The sequence below is a fragment of the Dasypus novemcinctus genome, chromosome 2, assembly GCF_030445035.2.
Source record: "Dasypus novemcinctus isolate mDasNov1 chromosome 2, mDasNov1.1.hap2, whole genome shotgun sequence".
In the NCBI taxonomy this organism is placed as follows: Eukaryota; Metazoa; Chordata; class Mammalia; order Cingulata; family Dasypodidae; genus Dasypus; species Dasypus novemcinctus.
The window spans coordinates 90,828,473-90,848,350 of record NC_080674.1 but is presented as its reverse complement, the minus strand read 5'-3'; the positions used below and the strand labels follow the sequence as shown (position 1 = coordinate 90,848,350).

General features: G+C 38.0%; 1 long non-coding RNA gene across 1 annotated transcript in view; it reads right to left on the bottom strand.

Annotated features, from left to right (window-relative positions):
- Positions 1-2,408: 2,408 nt before the first annotated feature.
- The window catches only part of LOC105747302 (uncharacterized), a 49,052-nt gene continuing 31,582 nt past the window's right edge, over positions 2,409-19,878 (bottom strand). Inside the window, exon 3 of the long non-coding RNA XR_009180463.1 lies at positions 2,409-2,811. This is a non-coding gene — a long non-coding RNA (uncharacterized lncRNA). The remainder of the gene's footprint in view (positions 2,812-19,878) is intronic.

The following is a 19,878-nucleotide window of genomic DNA, read 5'->3' as shown; positions in this document are numbered from 1 at the left end:
CATTAACTATTGAGATCTTTTTTCTTTTTCTTTTCCCTCTTTCTCTCTTTTAGTGCTGGCATCCTTAGAATGGGAGCAAACACAGAATATAGAGACATAATCTAGGAAATTGTCAATACTGCCATAATAATTTATTTAAGAAAGGTAGGCTGGTACACTGGTTTTGTGTGACAGGGCAGAGCTTATCATGCACAACAGGCCTTGAATCTCAGCATGAGGACTCATTCGGCAGGATATTTCCTAGAAAAGAAGCAACAGAATAGCCTAGAACATCAGAAGTGACCATTTTACTGGTAGAGTCATGGCTATGTGGCAACATGGAAGCCAACGATAGAGGTTATTGAGAGTTTCTGACTTCCCAAACACATAGGAAGAAGAGAAGCAACTATTTCTTTTTTACCATTTGAAAGCTTGAGAAACAGATTGTTTTCATTTTCAGGTAGAGGGAGTTGTTTCCTAGGATAGTTTGAGAGATGGATTGGAAAGTGGCATAGCTTGGTATCCAGATAGTGGTTCCACTCCAAAGAGGGGTATAACTGAATAACAACATGGAAATTAAAAAATATCTGAAATTCAGTTTAAGAACTTAAACTGTCTTTTTAATTATTTAGTACAAATATTTGACCCATTTCACTGCAAAATGCACCTGCTTTGAAGTGGCATCTATTTTTGTGCTAATGTCACTGGCTTTGAAGTGGCATCTATTTTTGTGCTAATGTCACTGGTCTTTTTTATCTGTGATGTGTGTCACCTTCTTGCAAGGCAACCGGTTTGCAGATATGGCTAAAGGGAAAATTACTGGGCAAAAAATGCAAAGGGGGCGTAAGCCAACCCAGCTACTCTGAACACTAGGAAAGGCGACTTCCCTCCGGCTCATGAAAGAGGACAATTGTGCACAGTATCACTTATCTGGTGCCAACAATCTGGTGAGCCTGCTATTCAGTGCTACACGAGGGCTACAGCAAGGTGACCCAGAGTTTGAGGCCGAGGTCAGGAAAAGGTCGCTGCCTGAAAAATGAAACTAGTTAAAAGGAAAGAATCCTAGGAATGGGTGAAGCTGGGCACCCTCAAAGTAATCCAATCGAAGAGATGGTATAGAAAGGCGTTTTTTTATGGACCCCAAAGTTTGAACCCTTTTAAATAATTCTACTGGCCCTTGCATAGCTGGCACTGTATGCTCTGAAATGTGATTGCATGACTCGGAATTTTGTTACTGAAATTCCTATAAACTTTCTTTGCTTCTTTATCTCAGTGTTTTTTGTCTCTCTTTCCTCATCCCGTTTCCCTTTCTCTTTTTCTTCTTTCTACCACCACCCCTATTGCAAAATTGAGAGCTGGACACTAGGTAGGTATGAGCAGACTGCCACCCTCTTACTAGAAACCATCTCAGAACTAGCCTTCAGCTTTCCCCTCCCCAATACTTCCGGGGACCTTTCTATAAAAGCAGAGTCAGACACATGCCTATATGATGATGTTAGTTTGTCCTGGTATGCAAGGTGTGTCTTTTTAAAATAAGCCCTTCTAAGACTAAAGCAACCCTTAATGACTGGAATATTTATTTGCCCTTTTTAAGCTATTCTTATTTCATGTAATATATATTGAACAGGCTACAGAAAGAAGAAAAAAGAGGCTCAGAGCTAATTATGTTTAGCATTACAAAAAAAAAAAAAAATTCAATGGCATTTCTTCCCTGGATGGCAAAAAGAAAACTTTTCACAAATAAATCCACAAATAAAATAAAATCACTTTAAAAATGTGAAAAGACTGGGTGTCCTTTGAAAAGGATTTTCATTTAAATAGGTAGCCAATAATTGATGTGTTCTACTAAAATACTTGCTATCTAGTTTCTTTTACTAAGAAACATAAAAATTGTAAAGTTAGAAAGTATGCAATTATTTCTCTTCACTATGTAGAAGAATGGAGAGGGAGATTTCAACTTCTTTTTGTTTTATATTTGTTGTCAAGAATTCATACAAGAAAGTCAATATTATAAAAAATAATTTCACAAAATTACTTTTAAGAGAGTCAATTTCCATAGATCAATTTCAGTAGGTCATATAATACGTCTTTTAATATGTGCTCCTTAGTTTTATTAGTAGTGCATTATAAATTATTTACCTTGGAAAAAATACATTAAAACAGAATTAGAATGTCTTTTGGATTATGTAGTACATGGTAGTAAGTTAAAATAGTATAATGCATGTTATTCAGAGATAAATGTAAATGTGACCTAAAAGAACATTTTTGAGTCAGTTTTACATTAAACATTGAATTGAAAAGTTGACTTATCTTGAAACAAAGCAAGTCACTACATCACTCTGCTACAAGCAAATGTTTTGTTTGTAAATAGGATGAACAGACAGTGCTTGAAAGTATAGTTCATCAAAATCACAACAAGAAACCAAATATTATGAATGTGTAAAGTTCCATGTTTATTTAATACCCATTACATAGCCAGCTCATTGAAATCAGACTTTTAAAGACAAATAACATTTCTGATGAACATCAACAAAATCATATAGTTGAAATTCACCCTGTATTCTCACACGAATAAAGATGTCATTATGCAAGAGTTTCAGCAGTAAAGACCTTGCCTTGACTTGACATGGCATCTTTCAATGCTTCATGCAGCACAAGCTTCCATGAACTCTAGAGGCAAGATTAGCAGCTCGGCATCAAGGAATTCAGCGCACCCAGCAGCTGTGGAACCTTCCCTCAGCCCCGTATCGGCATCGTCTTCTGGTATGGTCAGTGTCGTGGGTACCTCCTCAGAATATACACATCCAGAGCTCAAGAGGGGGTATTCCTAGGCTAAAATACAAAAAAAAAAGTAAAGGCAATGCGTAGATGACATAAGTCAGCAGTATGAGTGTTATACTTGAGAATGACATCAACAATTTATAGTTTTCATTTTTACAGTTACTCATATAAAGTTTATCATGTGCCAGGCATTGTGTTGAGCACTTTACATTCCTTTTCTCATAAAACAAAGAGTATAATTATCTCTGTGTTATAAAATAGGGAAGCTACATCTGACAGAGACCAAGAAATCTGAAAAAGATTTCACAGGCAGGATGTGACGGAACTGGAACGCCACGTCCTTTATGGCATCAAACACAGCCAAGGTAATGCTAGTAGCTGCCTGTGGCTGACATTGTGGATCAGCCAACAGCATCCTCAAAGTCATTCACAGCTTTTTTATTGCATTGCTTTTTTTCTAGTATAGAGGCTGAAAAACTAAAATTCTTCATATTCTAGACATAGAAACATATTCCTGTTTTTCTCATCTCTGATAACATTTTTCTTTTTCTTCTAATGTTCACATTCCAAACCACAATGAACTCTCTCCTTGTTCCTAAGAGTGGCCATGTGATTGGTTTTGACCTAGGGGATATAGACTGAAGCTTCAGGGAATGCTTTTAAAAAGAGACAGATTCATAGTCTCTTCAGCTCTTTATGCTTCCCTTTTACTTATCTAAGGTTTAGCCATCCTCAGACTTCTTGATACTTGAGAAAGCATAACTTTCTGCTAAGCGGTGCTAATTACATTTTCTGCAAGTTGCTTTACTGTACTGATTGTCTAAAACTGCTATATAAAATTTTGTGACTTACTGGGGAGTGGAAGCAATGATAACTGATTATCATAAATAAATGATTGAGATGTATACCTCAATTGTGGTATAGCTGGTATCATTTTTTATTTATTTTTTAATTCATTTTTTAAAATATTACATTAAAAAAATATGAGGTCCCCATGTACTCCCCACCCCCCTCATCCCACTACTCCCCCCATAGCAACATTCTCCTCCATCATCATGACACATTCATTGCATTTGGTGAATACATCTCTGAGCATTGCTGCACCTGGTATCATATTTTAACAAATAAATTAATGTTGGATGAAGTCATTTTTTTTAAAAGATTTTATTTATTTTATTTCTCTCCCCTTCCCCCCCACCCCTGTTGTCTGTTTTCTGTGTCTATTTGCTGTGTATTCTTCTTTGTCCACTTCTGTTGTTGTTAGCAGCACGGAAATCTGTGTCTCTTTTTGTTGCATCATCTTGTTGTGTCAGCTCTCTGTGTGTGGCGCCATTCTTGGGCAGGCTGCACTTTCTTTTGCAATGGGTGGCTCTACTTGAGGGGTGCACTCCTTGCGCGTGGAGATCCCCTACTTGGGGGACACCCCTGCATGGCACGGCACTCCTTGCGCGCATCAGCACTGCACATGGGCCAGCTCCACACGGGTCAAGGAGGCCCGGTGTTTGAACCGCGGACCTCCCATGTGGTAGGCGGATGTCCTAACCACTGGGCCAAGTCCACTTCCCAGATGAAGTCATTTTTAATGTGAATATGAAACATAATGAGCATCACATCTGAAATAGCTATCAGTTCTTCCTCCTCGCTAAAAGTATGCAGGTTAAAAGTATGCTAAGTCCTTTGGGCTATCTGAATGGAAAGAATGGCTATAGCTCTTGCCCCAATCAGAGGGTTCCACCAGTCTGAAATGACCCTCATTGTTGGGCTTAACAGGGAAGGGAAAGAGAAAGTCTAGGAGAGAAAATAAATTTTTGGAGTAGGTGAGATACTAGAATTGTTTGAGGTTTTTCAATTAGTTTGAACAAACAACGTTTTATAACCCTAGTTAATGATTGAAATCCCAACTCCAACACATATTGGTTGTGTGATCTTAAATAAAGTTGTTTTACCTCTTTGAAATTACCATATTCTTCAGCTGTAAAGTCAACATTTTACAAACCATCTCACAGGATTACTTTTAGGACTAAATAAAACAATGGATATAAATTGCCTCGTACTGACCCTGGCACATCATAGACAGTCAACAGATTTTAATTTCTCCCCTCACAATTTCTGATTGAAGTTTGACTTCAAAGACTTCTATTCTCCAGTCTCTGTAAGCATTTGTCCTTTTCTTACAATTTCCCAATCACTATGCAATGACATCATCTGATTGGATACAGATATTAGTGAAAGAAGTGTCCCCTACCACGTTGTAAGCTTCCAGAAGACAGCAGCCATGTCTTACAAGTATTTATGTTCCCCACAGAATTTGAGTTACCAGTTAGAATGCCTGAATAGAAAAGAGGTTTTAAGCCCATGATATTACCATTTAATGATTTATCATTCCAAATGACTCATCTTTTCCAGGATAAAATCTTATCAGCATTTATCATCCATTAAGCACAATGCTTTAGGAAATACAAAGCAATTGTGAACAAAGGCAACCCCGTATTGTGGTTGAAGACATGAAGGCATCAGAAAAGTGAAAAAATACCATATAACATAGTGGTTGTGTACAATGAACTATTCACTATGCTACCCATCTATCTACAACTCTGCAAAGGAGGTGTCACTAGCCCCATGTCGCAGAAAGGAAAACCAAGGGTCAGAGACTTGATTCGTACTACCTAGTAAGAGAATTCAATGCACATTAGTCAGCCTTTGCAATCAGATCTGTCACATTCCAATGTCTGAGCTCCCTGCAATTCTACACACCGCATTTAGGAGACATGCTGATTATGAATTTCTGGACAAATATAAGTTAAGAAAATAATCCATTTGTTTGAAGTGTAAGAAACATGATTTTGGACCTGAATTATTCAGATCCTTAACCTCAAAATTATTTATTGCTAATAAAAACAATAATAATACCCATCTTCATAACATTTCTTTGATAGATGTTATTACTTCCTCATATGAATGAATGTTGAAATTTAGAGAGATAAATGACTTTCTCAAGTAACAGATCTTAGACGCACACCCTGACCCCATCTCCTGGTCCAGAGTTCTTTCCATCATACCACCATTATTCTGCTCTCCATGTTACTTTACAGGAGTTTCAGTGAAGCAAAAAGGATAAAGGAAGGATGAGAACCTGGAGTAATCACCACCTTTGGCCCTTCTTCTTTCTATTATCTAAATTGCTTTTGCTGAACAAGGATTTTTTTGAAACAGGGTGTCTTCTGAAAATGCATTCTGATAAAGTATGGGTTCAATAAAGCAAGCCTTCCCACTCAGCACGGTTGGGCAAATATTAGAGTGATTTTCTAAAGGTCTTTAGTTCAAGCTTGGTTTTCAGCATGTCCTTTTCTCCTCTTTAATGTCTGTTTTCAAAGGAGCAGTGAGTAATCACATTGAGGGTTAGAATAGCTCCAGGTTATTTGACAAGTGCTAGAACTCATGTCTAGGTTACCAGTTCAGATCCAAAGATATATGGTTCTATCTTCTGCTAACCTGTGACTTCAAGCAGTAAGACCGGACCAGTATCTTTAAACTAGTATGTCCACACCTTGATTTAGAGATGTTGGTGGAAAATCAACTAGAATCGTTACCTTTGAGAACTAGCAGGACATTAACCATCATTCAATCCAATGACACATTCAATCCAAGGACAGCTGGATATAAGCAACCAGGTGAAGGAGAATGGCACACGTTACTTTAAAAAATTCTTTTCGAATTTGGATAAGTGGAATTAAGGGGAGCAGCAGAAACAGCAGTAAGGGGTGGGTGACAAAGAAGAAAGATAATGATTTCCCAAGTCTGGGCTAAATGGAAAGGACAGAAAGAATGATCAAATTGGTCGATAGAAGGAAAAAGAGTCTAATGTCAAATATATCAACCTGGAAGCCTAGAGAGGCCTGGAAGACATAAAGGTGAAGTTCAAAGCAGAAGCATAACTCAATTATTCTTAATTAGCTTTTATTTGTCTCTAAGTGTTTGAAAAAACAAGTGTTTTCAGGCATTATTAAGGAAAGATGTCTGAATCAAGAAGACCCAGTAATATTTATAAATAATATCCTGGTCCCTGGAGTGGACCAAAGATGTAATGTTGTCCTTCACAGCCTAGTGCTGAAAAGGCTTCTGTCTGTTTGGTTTGCCATACATTATATATTTTTCATTTTATTCCTTCTTAAACTCATTTACTATTGTAAAATGACATATGAGCAAGAGAAAACACACTCATTTCTATTTCAAACCTCTGACTTGGATCTATTACTATTCCTACTTCATAGATGAGGAAACTGGCACAGAGAGGTTTGGTAACTTTCCCAAGGCCAAGGTGATGTAACAAGTTAATTAGTGCAGTCTTCTTTGAATTCTTGCTCTGACCACTGTGCAATAATGCCGTGTTTAGATATTTAGTGCACTTGAAAGATTTTAACCTTCTAAGAATAAAACTTCAGGCGGTGAACTTGGCCCATGTGGGAGGTCTGCCTACCACATGGTTGGTCCGCGGTTCAAACCCCAGGCCTCCTTGATCCGTGTGGAGCTGGCCCATGCCCAGTGCTGATGCACATAAGGAGTGCCCTGCCATGCAGGGGTGTCCCCCGTGTAGGGGAGCCCCACGTGCAAGGAGTGCACCCCGTAAGGAGAGCCACCCAGTACAAAAGAAAGTGCAGCCTGCCCAGGAATGGCGCTGCACACACGGAGAGCTGACACAACAAGATGACACAACAAAAAAGAAACACAGACTCCCGAGCTGCTGACAACAGAGGTGGACAAAGAAGACGCAGCAAAAAGACACAGAGAACAGACAACTGAGGTGGGGAGGGGCAGGGGAGAGAAGTAAATAAATAAATAAATCTTTAAAAATAAATAAATAAAACTTCAGTATAAACACAGCTATAGATATGTTTCCAAGTATTTAGTGAGTCCATCAATCACCTGGAAAACAAAAAACTGTTTTGTATTAGAAAACTATCTTTTATTTCCTGACACATTTAGGTATGTAAATTACACTTGTTAGAAATAAAAAATGATAGTATTCCCTTACTCTATAACAAAGATCATTGTAAAAATATATAAATTTCATGAAGAATTGAAATATTTAAAACAGTTTTGTTCAAAAAGCTAAGCTAGAGTTGGGTACCTCTTTGAAGTTTGTCTAGTTTATAAATAAAAAAAGACCCCTATATTCCCACCATCATCTCTGGGCATTGCAAACATTGTTTGTATTAATGAAAATGCTACTTCAGTTGGTGGCATTTCAAACAAGGAAGCAGAGGCCATACTTTGGAGCTGAACATAAACATAATTGGAAAAGGTGATGATGAACTAAATGATATTTACATAAGCATTTGAAATAATGGCTCCAGAGTTCTATAGAGTGTTTTCCCCCTTTTAACAGAATCATATACAGTTCCCTATTGGTTCATTTCTTGGTGTCTTCTGCATGTTGTAAAATCTCTTTGCTAGAAAAGAAACCTACCCACATCAAATTTAGCTCACCTCTCTTGCTGGGTACTTGGATGTAGAAAAAAATCTAAGGATTCCTGAATTTTCTTCATTATTTTGAAATCAGAATTTTAGCCAATGGCAAATAGAATGAAAAACTCCTAACTTCATGTCATGGTAGGGGAGGAGAAGCATGGTATGTGTGTGTGTGTGTGTGTGTGTGTGTGTGTGTGTGTGTGTGATGTATTCATGTGCCCCAGCCAGAGACTATTGCAGTAATGATGAAAATTTGGAAATAAAGTCTGGTAAATATGCTTTCTTGAGAAAAAAAAGCAAATTTAAAATGAGGTGGGCTTTTCCTCCATTGAACATTTATTTACCGGTAAAAGTCATAGAAAATCTAAACTCATTTCAGACTCCTCATAAAGTAAACCAAAAAATGATAAAGCATCTCTGATAAAAGTGTGCGTACATGGCTGGAATGCTGAATATCATGCAAGAAAATAAAAATTTCCTACTTTTTCCAAACATAACTGTTCTGACCAAAAATCTTTTCCAGGCAGTCGAGAGAATAAAGCATGAACGTATCAGCCCAAGGCTTTTCTGAAGTTTTCTTGTAATTTGCTCACCTCAAGATTCCATTTCTGGCTTTTCAGAAGCATAAATGTTCCAGATATATATCCCAGACACATACCATTCAATAAAACACTGGGATAAAAACAGTGTTGCAGTGATTCTCAAAATGTGGCCTGAGAATTCCTGGAGTTCCATGAAAATCCTACATGTCACCTATGGATGGTCTCTTTTTAATATTTGGGTTAATCAAATATCATTGGCATGTCCATCTTCTTTGTTCTGGCATGAGCTAATAATTTACTTATATAATAAAATAAGACATCAGTTGATTATTGTCTCATCAAAAACAGCACTAATTCTGATGCATTATTTACTTTGGAGTACAGTTCTAATGGGAGGGGTAGGCAGTATATTCTTTGACTTCATCCAAGTAGCCTGAGAATGGAAGTGTTTTTCCAGTCATGTTCTTGGACACCAACTTCCATGGCATCTCGAGATGTCCAAAGTCCTGAAGAGATGATGGTTTATTAATCTTGCATTCTATGGGGAAAAAAAAATTCACCCACTCTAAAGGGGATAGGTTTCAAATGATGATATGGCATGCAATTTCCATTGGAATGATTTCTCTTAATCTTGATCCTTAACCATTCACATTGCCCTAGCACTGTCAAGAAGTGAGTCATGGTTCATAAAGCCTTCAGACACCCTTTGGCATATTTACATATTCTTCACAATCTCACAATGGGAGAACCTCAAGGGAAGGGATGCAGGGATTATGGTCTTTATTTTTTTGTATCGCCAGCACCTGGAGTCTATTCCAAAGATCAGTTTGAATGAATGCCTAGCAATACCTAAAGTGGGTGATTTACTCTATGGTGATACTTGATTACCTAAATGTAAAATTACTTTCATAAGGAAAGTTAAAAAAAGGAAAGAAAACAACGACATAAAAAACATGATTCTCCAGGTTTAAAAAAAAGTGCACCTGTTTCACACAAGGCCCTTCTGAGCCAAGCTTGCTACCCTCCATAATCACTTGCATCTCATCACATCCTTGTCTCACATTATGTTTCCATGTGAATTTAAAATTTTTATTTTCATGCATGAAAATAAAAATTTCCATGTGCAGAAACCTCTCTCAACTCCAAGGTTTAACCCTACTAAGCTTAGGTTTCATTTTCTAATTTTATGCTGTTCTGAAATACCATCTACACTACCAGAGCACAAGATTCATGATTATCTTGCAACATGCTCTTTCATGAGCACCCATATTTTCAAAAGACTGTGACCAATCCATCATCATTCAGGTTTCCTTATATAAATTCACTTTCTCTCTTGATACCTTTCTGACCCACCTGAGATTTTGGGAGAAGGATACTGTAAAAAAGGCTAAGTCTGGTCATTGAATCAATTAAACAATGCATCAGATTAAAATGATATCACAATCATAACAAATGAGACTTCTTAAAGGACTGGAGGAGAGAAATTTTTATATGTACTTTGACTTCAAATTTAAGTCTTGGGGGACCTCAAAGACCAGTTGACATTTATCTTGAAACACTTAGAGATAGTAATCTCTTGAGTTTATGACCTCCAACTTTCCTATACTTCTGCACTTCTGCAGAATTGTTACCTTTATGTGGAATGTTCTTCTTGCCTTATTCCCTTGACAAACAGCAATTCATTCTTCTTGGACTGTACACAAATATGATCTCTTCCATGAACTCTTTCTCAATTTCTTCATTAAAACAAGTGACTGTACTTAATTTTTTAAATGCACATTTCTCCTTGGTCCAACTTGAAGGTCTGTTTCCAGTTCATCTCCATACTCCTAACATCTATTAGTAAATTTAGGTGATGATGATACCTGATTTTTTATTATTATTAAAGAAACCACTTTTCAGTGAGAGAGGACAAAGAAAATGTTCCTCTTTGGCCTTCCCCAGGGATGTTATACCCTTGTTCTTTCAGAGTGGACAAGAACCAAATATGTTATTATTAAGACTAATTTAATTTTCACTGTCACAGTACTAATTCACTATAACTATTGGCTTGTACCATAATAATAATAAGAAAAAAAATATATACAAGGTAAAGCTACCTTGAAAAAACCAAGCTCTAAGTAAATTCAAGATCTTCACTCTTTCCACAATGATTATAACTCTGAAGTGTCAACATTAAAGCACATTTTAAACTACTGTCCATTTCTTCAAGCAAATATGCTGGAACCAAAGGATCAAATAACATTTTCAATTTATAATATCTCATTAAAATTTTTGAAATTTTTGCAAATAAATTATTAAAGTTGCTAGTGATAACAGTTTCCTTTGAGGAATTATTTAATGCTCTCTTTAAGTACTTAAAGGATAGTAGAGAATTTAAAAATTCTTCTGTGATGGCTAAAGAGCAAAGGTGTATGTGCTGCCAAGTGTCATGGAGAAATCTGCCAGGTGACTTAAAAGTTAAACTGAATAATGTGACCTATATTTGATAAGTAGAAGAGCCAAGCAGGAAGCCTGTTATCAAGAACTAACATGAAAGATGGGAGATTACTAGAAACCCTGGCTACAAAGATGAGTGACTTGTTTTTACCAGAAGCTATGAAATGGCTACACTGTATTGCTAACTAAACTGAGTAGCATCTCCATGAACTCCTCTCTTTGACACTTAGTTGTCTCATCTGTAAAATGGGACCATTATAACACCTTCCCAAATGATCAGAATAGGTAGACCTGAGATAATAACAGTGCTTTCACCTGGCAAGGGTGAAAGCTCAGATGGAGCCTGCTACTCCGGAGAGCACTGCAGAAGAAGCATTTCCACGGGAGGCTGAGTATTGGAGTCATTCCAGCTGTGACACAACTATGGGATGATTCAGTGTTGATTAACAAGCAAATAGCTCTTTGTATTTTATTCCTCACTGATGAAAAAGGGGAGGCTCTTCAGTACAAATAAAGCTGTTGAACCTTCCAAGCAAGTGCAAAGTCATAAAAATATATGTGGGTCACAGAAACCAAATTAACTCACACTGACATGAGTTGTTAAAGACACATTATGTAATCTTTACACCCCAATAGTCCACCCTTCCTCTTATTTTCAGGGAAAACTACAGAAGAGACATTTCTAAAGACTGAGATGAAATCTTGAATGGTATGGGATGCATAACATGATGCTCCTAGATGAGTGACATTCTTTCAAGGAATTGTATAGATGAATTTTGGGCCCTTGTACAAAATGCTCACAAATGATCCCAATTCTAAACGGTTGTCCTTTTTGCTTCTGCAAGGATATTCTAAGGTAGAAACAGGTCTGTTCTTGAATCCTTGGGGACATCCAAGAAGATATGGCAGTGTCTTCCCTTCCTACTAAACAGATGCCCAGAAACGTGCCTTAAACAGTATCTGTGGGGTATGTGGAAAAACGGTCCTTTGAATTTCTCAGAGACTGAAACTTCTCCAATGACTACTCAATTGGGCTCTCAGAACCAGGAATGAAAATGTAAGAGTCAGAAGGGTGGTTATGAAAATGAAAATCCTCAATATGGGAGAGTAGTAGCTACATGGAAAAGTTAATGCACTCTTTCCATCCCTAATTTATAACCCTGGAGTGATTTCGGCATTAAGAAAATCAGCCAAATTATTTCCCATTTCAACCCTCGGGCTTTACACTTCATTAATAACTAATACAGATTTCTCCAGCAACCCAATAATTCATATGACTATTAGTTCTATTGTTTGAAAAGGGAAACTGAGGCAGTACAAAGTTAAGAAATTAGCTCCCATATGCCTGGAATTTTAAGACATTTTAAATGTCTTATTCTGTTTTAGTTCTTTCCACAATCAGCATAGAACTTACACCTAATCTATTGGGCCAGTGTGAACCCTGCCGTCCACCTCCTCACTTAATTCACTCTTCCAATGAGAGACAGACTTCAGTAAATAGATAATAAGTGAAAAGAGAAAACTTAAATTAAAAAAGAGAAGAAAGAAAGAAAATAGCCAATAGGTAAGGAGACAGTTCTACCATTCTGAAATGTTGTTCCTTTTCCTCTAGAACATCTGCTAAGCTGGAGCAGATGGCATTTAGAGGTCTGGAGCCCGTAAAGTTAGAAAGTTAGAAAGTTAGGCTTGCCATGTTTCTACAATTGAAGACTTATTAATTAAAACAAAACAAAACACATTTTGGTTTGCTTAGGCAACTGAAGCTCAAAAGAGAATAAACTCTAATTCATAACTGCAGGAATTTTTTTTACTTCTCTTATCACTAACTAACTCAAGTCTGGCAATCTGGCTTAATTTCCTTAACATTTACAGTTACTCTTCAATATCCTTGTCAAATCAGTTGTCATAAAATGGGAATGAAAACCAAAGTTCAAACTTAGAGCATGTTTTTCACAAATAAGAAAAAAATGTCCTTTTGAAGAAAATTATTCAAACTAGTCAAATAAAAGTGTGACATCCACCTGGTGGGTAAGCCTGTGGGTTGCCATAATGACTTTGAGATTTCCTGACTTCTCTGGGCTTTGGGTTTCCCATCTGTCAAGTGAGGGAGTTGGTCTCCCACTCCTCAAGCTTTAATCATCATTCCCAGCACAGCTTCATTTTTATCCTATCATTGACTACATTTTTGTAATATTGGCCATACTGTATTCACTGGAATATTTTTACTTTATGATTGTCTCTAAATTACTCCTCTTATTTTTAACTTGAATAAATGTGTTTTAAAAGGAAGTTTTGTGTCCATGGCATAAATAACCAGTGTCATAAATAAATGCTAATCTGAAAAACAATTAATTTAATGAAAACCATACATTATTATTCAATTTTAGCTCTACAGAGTCATCTGCTGAAGACTCTGAACCTGAGGCCTGCCTTGCATTTCTTAAAAAGAATGATAAAAGTCTTGCAGAGATCTTTGTTAGCACCAGACTGAGACTTTCTTCTTGATACAATTAGAAGTCTCAAAAAACCTGAAAAGAAGCTAATTTTCTTATCGTGTTGCTCAATATCCATATGCCTCCTAAAAACATCTTGTTTACACACCAGTGGTAAATATCTCTCAGCATGGTAAAGACTGAACTGAATGTTGTCCAAGGGATCCTCCTGCTCTATTACACTGCAAATCAGTGATTTCAGTTTATAAACACCAAAAGACACAGAGGTACATTCTCTTCTAGTACTTCAAAAAGCAGAAATGCAAACATCTTATAGAAAGAGCTGAGACCTCTCTATACCTCGTGACTCTGGTTAACTTGTTGAGACATGAAAAGGTAATGAGGAAGTGTGAATAAGAGCAGGAAAAGAGGACCCAAATGGTCAGCTTGATTTGGTTGTTGTGAAAAACCTTCATCAAACAATCAGATTGAAAATGTCATTAAATCAAGAGAAACCATTTTTTGTCAGAGCTGAAAGGCCAACGTTGGGATCAGTTTGACAAAGAAGCTGTCTTTTGATGGTGAATTGATGCAGTTTGGGTAACATGCTAAACTTACTCAATCGCCTTTAACTTGTTCTAACTACCCAGTGATCATTTATATGTAAAAGTAAATGTTTTAGAAACTGAAATGAATAGCCAATTCTGTTGCACCACTCCAAAATTCTTTTTGTATGTTTGTTTTGTTGCTATAAATTTGTACAATTAGATGCAAAGTAAAACTTCATTTCAAAACTTTACCTTCTCCTTTGTAAAGACCTGCTAGAATTATACAAATGGACAAGGCTTAGATTTTTTTGTTATCCCACATGAAGTAAAAATGAATAATTAAAGCTGACTCACATACAAAGTAGCAATGGAAAATTCGTGGGAAAATTCATTGTTAGTTTTTGACTGCTACTGCCAACATAAAAAACCATAATGGCAATAGAGATATCAATATTTTTCAATAATCCATTTTACTTGGCAGGAAATCTAAGGAAATCTATCCATCTACCTGCGTCTTAGAGGCAGTACCTTTCACAATATTAAAGCTGGTGTCAGCCATTTCAGACACTCACTTTTGAGGTGGCAGCTGGGTGGCTCACTCTCATCCAGAGAAGCCTCAGAAATTCCCCACTGCACTTGTGATTGTGCGGCAGAATTTCCAGTTAGTACAAGCTTCTGTTGATCCCTTATGCCATTGCATACTTAAATCCTACTTCATCCTGCCTGAGAAAAAGATGAATATAGGCTGGGCCCTGGGTTGGGATCTTGAAATTCAATTGATTGGTGTTTTGGAGAGCAGTGACCTGGTTCACAAGCTGTGTGACATGAATAACTCTTCTGTCTTTACTGAAATGATCCACCTTGTCTTTTTTTTTTTTTTTAAGAAAGGAGGGGGGGTAGGAGGAGATCCATTTCTTGCTCTAAAATCGTATGATTCTATCTTGTCCCTGTGTTGTTACAATGATCGCCAGCATTAAAAATAATGTTCAGATTAACCAGAGACACCTTCTAACTGGATACTGGGACGACGCTGAGCTATCCTATCGGAAAAGGACAACATGAGTTCCAGGGAACGATGGGGACAGACTTCTAGCAGGCAGAGAATATGCTCCAACTGTTTATGTAGATGGCAGCTGCAGAAATAATGGAAGAGGGGTGCATAAGCACTGGGGACTGGACAGCAGACAAAACAAAGTGCTAAAATGAAAGCAGCCCATAGAGCAACTGAACAAGCAGAGTCTAAACCTAGACAAACTCATCAATCAAAAAAACAGATAACAAGTTTGTCATTAAAGGCATAACAGAATGGATGCCTAACTGGAAAGAAAATGGATGGAAAATGGCCTCTGGAAGAAATGTTGCCAACAGAAGAGATTTTGAGAGGATTGATCAAGCGTCCCAAGAAATGGACATTCAATGGAAGTATGTTCCTGGTCATCGTGGCATCAAAGGCAATGGAGCTGCTGATAATTGGCCACAGAAGGATCTAGAAAATATAGAAAATAAGACAATTTTCATCTAAGGAGTTACCTGTCATCTACGAGCTAGTGCCATTCTTACCATCCTACCAAGAGCATCTTATCCTTACTTGTTTCTACCTTTTTTATTTTTTTATCACTGACATTACTAATCTCTTTATCAATTACAATATAACAAAGCAGACTGCTTGCTTCAAAAGTTAAAAATAATAATAAAGTAAAGTTCAATAATCTCAGACTTCAAAGTGGTAACCCAGTCTGGCAAAAGTGGTTTTGGGAAAACCAAGCAGCATCAACTCTCACCGATATATCATGCACTTTACTAAGGAATTAATATAGGTATTGTGTTTCCAACTTACTGGTTAAGTCATTGTCTCTTTTATATATTGACCTTCGGGAAGCTAGAGCATCATAGATATGGATTAACCATTAAGGAGTTCATCTTTTCACATACCGTCATTAATATTTTATTGATTGCATTTCATTTTAATTGTAGTGTGGCTAAAATTCTGATGCTATAAATATCTTCCTCTATATGAGGACCCCAGAGAATAGTAGCTTTGAAACATTTACCATAAAAAAATAAACACAGACTATTCCCAGACAATTATGAATAAAAATATCAGTCAGTGACCAGACTAATATAGGCCTTCATCTAAAATCAATCACATACATTAAACTTCACAGGAACAGTATATTTCCACAGATAGGCAGAATACTTTCAACCTAGAGAGATAGTTGAGAAAGCGCACTCAAACTATTATTCACATAATCTTTACTTTTCCATAACAGCTCCATCTTACAGCCTAAAACTAAAAGCCAAAGGTTAAGTCTTCCAAACATTTTGTCAAAACCAAATCAACATTTTTATTTATTTTTAATTTGAACCAAAATGTGATGACATCACACCATTTTTGGCTGTAACATTCTTCTCTTTTCCAAGAGCACAAGTCTGACTTTAAGAAAGGTAGCAGACAATAGTAATTTCAGTTAGCCAATATCTGTTGAAATTCAGTTATTCTACATAGTAAACCTTAGTGAAATTCTGTGGTTCAGCTTGTTATTAAAGTTACTCCAGAGAAACGGTATTATATTTGGTGGAGTTTCCTTCTGCTCATTTGTTCAGCAAACACTGATGCGCCTATTATGTGTCAGGCTCTGCTGTAATCGTCTCATGTGCATTATCATATATTATTTTTTTTTTCCAGTGAAAACCAACAGAAACCATCTAGGAGCTCAAGCTTAGAACCATATTTCTAGGTTCAAATGCCAACTCGTTACTACAAAGAGAAAAGAAAAGGTGTTCGAGGCTGGAAACCATGAGGCTGGGTCTATGGCAGAGACCCCAGGACCTCCTTCAGCTCTGCTGAACTCACTATCTTTAATCACATACCTTCCTGTGCCTGATTTTCTTCATTGAGAGGAGGTGGCAAGACAAAGGATAAGAACACTGTCTCTGGGGCAAGACAAATTTACATTTGAATCCTGACTGCTCCCAGTTACTAGGTGGAGAATTTGGGCATATTTTTAAAACCCCATTAAGCCCGAGTTTATTTCTTTCCTAAATTGGAAATAATAATATCCTACTCATAAGACTGCTGCTAGGATAACATGAGATAATGCAAGAAAACTCTCAGTACTGCACCTGGAAAATGATAAGCATTTAGTGAAGTGCAGCTTCTATTTAATCTTGTCATTAACACAGTGCAGAGATGACAGATAAACTAAGATTTGTTAAGTTCTTAACGCTCCTTAGGCAAAAAAAGGTTCTAGAAATTACCCTTTTCCTATCTTCTCTCCATTACCTCACCCCACTCCATCCTACCAAAATTTCTTCTTTAAGAATTTAAGTGTATGATACTCATGTATGATACTTTTCTTTCATCACCTTTTTCTCATTCCTAATGATTCACTTTAGAAATATTTCTGTGTATCAGCAAAAGTATTAACAGAAAAAAGAGAAAAATTTAAAATGATAAAATTCAAACTATTACCTAAAAGTTATTTATTAGTAGGTATTTCTGAGGCCTGCCCCCATCAAAAGAATAGAACAAGAAACTTCAGTACTCCATCTCCTGACAGAATATTTGAACAACCAGCAAGAACAGACAGAAACACTTTTCTCAAAGCTCTAGAAAACAATTAAAGAACTATAGTACAGGGCAAGTGCTGAATCAAGAAATAGGCTGCTTAAAAGTGCTAAGATCTCAGAAACCAGCAAGATGGTGGCGGAGTAAGGAGCTCCTAGAGTCAGCTCCTGCTACTGGACACTTAGCAAACACCCAGAGCTCTCTGGAGCTAGCTGCAGCACCTGTTTGGGGGCTCCAGGAGGCCAGAGGAGCATCCAGCAACGTCCTTGGGGAAGTGGAAGAAGGAGACTGCCCATCTGCTGAGAAGACTCATAAGTAGAGCACGGCACACCACGGAGGCCCACACCCATCCTCCACTGGAGGCACAAGCCGCCTCGGGAGCTGTTCCATGGCTGGAATTGAAAGTTCCACTTCTGCAAAATGGGGAAGGTATAGAAGTTGGGCACCAATTTCAGCTATGATGAGGAAATCCAGTGGGCTACAGTATGATCCTGAGAACAGCTAAGGTTTGAGCCTGTCCAGGTCAGAAAGAGGCTGGGAGCCGCCATCTTAACTCCACGTCTGGCACAAGGGGAAGCAGGGAGGACTGAAAACCCCATTGCTGGTGGAGACAAGATTCTTCCCATCCAGATCTACTGCAGGTCTAGCCTAGGCCCCAGTGCAACCTCCAGCAGGGAGGAAGCTGAGGGGACCCGCACCAGCCTCTCTGGGAAATTACCAGCCAAGCCGCAAAGGCTGGTGATACTCTGGTGGCACAAGCTGCCCCAGGAGCTGCTCTGTGATGGGAATTTGGAAGCTCCATTTCCCAGAAACAGGAGAGGAGGAGACAGTTGGCTGCTGATTTCAGCTACTGATTGGGAGACTTGGCTGGCTAAGAGATGACCCTGAGAACAGCTGGGGTGAGAACCAGCTGAAGTCAGAAAGAGGCCAGGGATGTGTCATGATGATGGGAACGAGTGTTGTTGGGGGGTGGGGGGGTGGGGTTGAATGGGACCTCACATATATATTTTTAATGTAATATTATTACAAAGTCAATAAAAAAAAAAAGTGAAAAAAAAAAAAGAAAGAGGCCAGTAGCCACCATTCTGACTCTGCCCCCAGCCTGAGGGGAAGCCAGGCCGACAGTTTCTTTCACAAAGATCAGCCTGCAGCCCACCTAGGCTTCAGCCCCGCCTCAGGCGGTGAGGAGACTGAGGAGCCCTGCACCAGTCTATACAGGTAACTGCAGGGAACTTTGGCTGACATAGACTGAAAATCAGAAGTCTACCAGGGCAACTGTGGTCATCTTAGGACCTGCACTGCATAGATTGCTGCCCATACCTGCAGCTCCATCCCTGCCCCAGGTAGGGGTGAAAGGGATGTGAAACTCCATCAGTCTCTCTGGGCAACTATAGTCTAGGCCTGCACATGGATTATTCCACATAGCTGTGACTCTTTCCCTACCCCTGGCAAAGGAGAAAGTTGGAAGAAGCTTCATTGGTCCCTGATGCAATGAGGGCAGCTTGAGCCTCCACAGCTTACAGCACCAACTACATGCTTGGCTCCTACTGCAAAACCAGCAAGGGAGAAATGATAGGAAGCCCTAAACTGGAGAGAAAAACTGCACCCAGAAAAAATACTCTGGAAAACCAGATGCAAAGACACCAACAAAAAATTACAATCCACACCAAAAAAAGGAAGCTATGGCCCAGTTAAAGGAACAAGGTAAGCCTCCAGATGAAATAAAGGAGTTGAGGCAACTAATTATAGATGTTCAAACCAATCTCCTTAATAAATTCAATGAGATGGCTAAAGAGATTAAGGGTATTAAGAAGACATTGGATAAGCACAAAGAAGAATTTGAAAGGATACATAGAAAAATAGCAGATCTTATGGGAATGAAAGATGCAATCAATGAAATTTTAAAAACATTGGAATCATATAATAGCAGATTTGAGGAGGCAAAAGAAAGGATCGGTGAGCTTGAAGAAATGGCCTCTGAAGGGAACATACAAAAGAACAGATGAAGAAAAGAACGAAAAAAATTGAACAAGGTCTCAGGGAATTAAATGACAGCAAAAGATGTGCAAACATACATGTCATGGGTGTCCCAGAAGGAGAAGAGAAGGGAAAAGGGGTAG